The sequence below is a fragment of the Phyllobates terribilis genome, unplaced genomic scaffold, assembly GCF_046119375.1.
Source record: "Phyllobates terribilis strain yellow unplaced genomic scaffold, ASM4611937v1 Scaffold_2849__1_contigs__length_102677, whole genome shotgun sequence".
NCBI classification, from domain to species: domain Eukaryota; kingdom Metazoa; phylum Chordata; class Amphibia; order Anura; family Dendrobatidae; genus Phyllobates; species Phyllobates terribilis.
The window spans coordinates 99,713-102,678 of record NW_027365603.1 but is presented as its reverse complement, the minus strand read 5'-3'; the positions used below and the strand labels follow the sequence as shown (position 1 = coordinate 102,678).

The following is a 2,966-nucleotide window of genomic DNA, read 5'->3' as shown; positions in this document are numbered from 1 at the left end:
AACGCTGGCTGCGCGTGTCATAATAGGCTCTGAGCCTTTATATACCTGCGCACAGCAGCAGCCACCTTCAGTCTGCTGCTGGACAGCCAGCAGCAGCAGCAGCAGGAGAGGTAATTAATCAGCAACCCTCCTGCTAAGGGTAGACAGCTGCTCGTTCCACCCCCCCCACCGCCTTAATTGGTTCTCCTCCCTTCCAACGGTGTTGAGGCGGGTGGGAACAGCCGGGGGTTGAGGGTACTGTGCTAAAAGAGGTGGAGTTATGCAGATCTAAAACGCGTGGATTGCAGCAGCAGCAAGCCGAAAAGTGCAGGCATGTGAGGGATCTAGAGGTTGACAGCATGTCTTCTTAACGGGAGTCCAGGTGGCCATCTCCACAAATGGACTTTTCAGAATCCTTGGGTGGCACCGTAGTCGGAAACCAATTCTGGTTATCGCTTCTCGGCCTTTTGGCTAAGATCAAGTGTAGTATCTGTTCTTTTAAGAACACAAGAGCTACGATCTACACTTGACGAGAGCGATCGAACTCAGAAGGAGAAGAGCTTCGGAGCCCAGCTGACATCGGAGAAGGAAGGCGGATATCGGTGGGAGGAAGAAGCTCTAAAGAATCCAGAAGAAGACGAAGACTCGGAGAAGAATTGGGCTGTCCTGTGGAATCTTCGACGTAGAAAATCATCGAGACAAAGACCTTTCGGGGAATTTGTCCAGAACACGACGGGAGAAGAATCTGCATAGCTCCACCCATTCCGGGAAGAGTTCCAGATCCAGCTCCAAGAAGTAACTGCAGGAGGAAAGCCATGGCAAGCGCTGCGAGGAAGGCCGAAAAGAAGAGCCTGGAGCCGGGGACAGCCAGGAGGGCCCAGCCAGGAGCCGATTCTGACCCCAAGGACTCTGCCTCCACGAATGGCCAGCAGAAGGGACCCCAGAAGCCCCGCCACGAAGCTCCAGCCCTGGAGCCATGGATGCGGCAGACGGTGGCCCTGAAGCTGAAGGAAGTGGATGGGAGGGTGCCGGACATGTCCTCGGACGTGTTCTGCCAGAAGATGCTGCTGGATCGAGGCTTCTCCAGGTCGGACACCCTCAGCATCCAGACCTTCTTGACGGGGATCTTCTTCGTCACCTTCGCCACTGTGAACACCTGCAGGAGGTTCTGGGAAATGGTAAGCGCAAAAGGACCGGATAATTCTTTCTCTGCCTTTACAGGTAGCTGCCCTATCCAGAGGGACGAAAGGAGGATCACGGTCTCCATGCGCAACCCGCACACCCCAGGCCAAGACATCTGTACCTTCCTGAGACGCTTCTGTTTGGTTGTGAAGGAACCCTCTCACATCCTGAATGGACTCGGCTTCTGGACAGGTAAGTGGTCGGTGACCGTTAGACTTCACAGGGACCTGGCGTACTCAGACGGACTTCGGCACCTGCCCCCGACATTCTCCCTGGGCAACTCCTACGGCCTCATCTATTACCCGGACATGCCGCGGAACTGCAGGAGATGCGGCAAGAACGGCCACGAGATGAAGAACTGCAAGGAGGATGCCTGCAGGATTTGTCGAGTGACGGGACACAGCTCGAAGGACTGCCCGAAGAAGACGTCCTGCAACCTGTGTGGGCTGGCGGCTCATCTGTACAAGGATTGCCCCAAGCGTGAGAGATCCTGGGCATCGGTGGTTGCGACGACCCCTGCTCCGGAGGACAAGGCCCCGACGACCAGGCCTGTGAAGGTCAAGGACGCGACGACCAAGGCCCCAGCGGCCAAGGCCGAGACGACCAAGGCCAAAGCGGTCAAGGAGTCGGTGGCCAAAGCCGCAGCGACGGTCCCAGCAGCTCCGAAGCAGAAGAAAAAGTCAAAGGAGGGTAAGAGTTCTGTCACCCCTCTCTCGATCCCTCCCCCTGCCACCCCTGTCCAATCCCCCCCCACCCCGGCCACCCCTGCTGAGGATTCCACTTCCTCTTCTTCCTTCCCCTACTCCTCAGCAGGTGTCCTTTCCCCTGCCCCGGCAGCCACTCTCCCTCCCCAGACCATGGTAGCGGTGGAATTAACCTTTCCTCCACCTGCCGCTATCTATTCCGAGGAGGATTTTCCCCTTCTTGTCTCCCCAGTTCCAACTCGGGGAAAGAGGAAGGTGGAGGACAGCCCTGCTACTGAATCCTCCAAAAAGAAGATTCTGGATTTCGTAGGCGAAAAGGAGGATACCCTCCCTGAGCCAGAAGAGATGGAGCACATGGTTGAGACCCTGGTGGCCGAGCCAGAAGAGGAGGAACTGGTGGTCGCCGAGATCGAGGCCGCGCTGCTTGACCAGATGGAGGAAGAGGGCCTGCTGGTGATCCCGTCACCAGCAGTCAACACCGACGAGGGACCACCCGACCGGAGTGGTAACTAAGGTGTATTGCCTGCGCTAACTTTTTCTTTTTTCCCTACATGATGGCTAATATTAACTTATTTTCCATTAATGTCAGGAGCATCAAGGACAAGTTCAGACGTCAGACTATTTATGCCTTCCTTACTTCCCAGTTGTGTGATGTTTATATGTTGCAGGAATGTTCCCTTCCCTCCTCTAGGTCCTTCAAACATCTGGCCAGGGAGTGGTCCCACGGTCCATCCTACTGGTCCGGTGGGGGTGACTGCAAGTCTGCGGGGGTCGCAATTCTGATCAGGGGGGGCGCATTCACGCTTGAGTCCGTCCAGGAGCTCATCTGCAGCAGGGCTCTTGTTGTAGATGGCAACTGGGCGGGAGAACCTGTCAGGTTCATCAACGTGTATGCGTCCCCACTGAAGAATGAGCGTTTGGAGCTTTTCCAGACCCTGCGGCTTCAGCTTGCCACCACCAGGACCTTAGTGATGGCCGGGGATTTCAACTGCCCCATCGAGGAGGATGGTCGTAGTTCTGGCACATCTGCCAAGTTGGACTTCACGTCCAAGCTGCTCATCGAGATGGTAACCGAGGCCTCTCTTCAGGACGTGGTGGGCT

At 56.2% G+C, this 2,966-nt stretch overlaps 1 pseudogene; it reads left to right on the top strand.

Moving 5' to 3' along the window:
- The first annotated feature begins 430 nt into the window (after positions 1-430).
- LOC141247226 (U2 spliceosomal RNA) lies at positions 431-528 on the top strand (annotated as a pseudogene).
- The last annotated feature ends 2,438 nt before the right edge of the window (positions 529-2,966 follow it).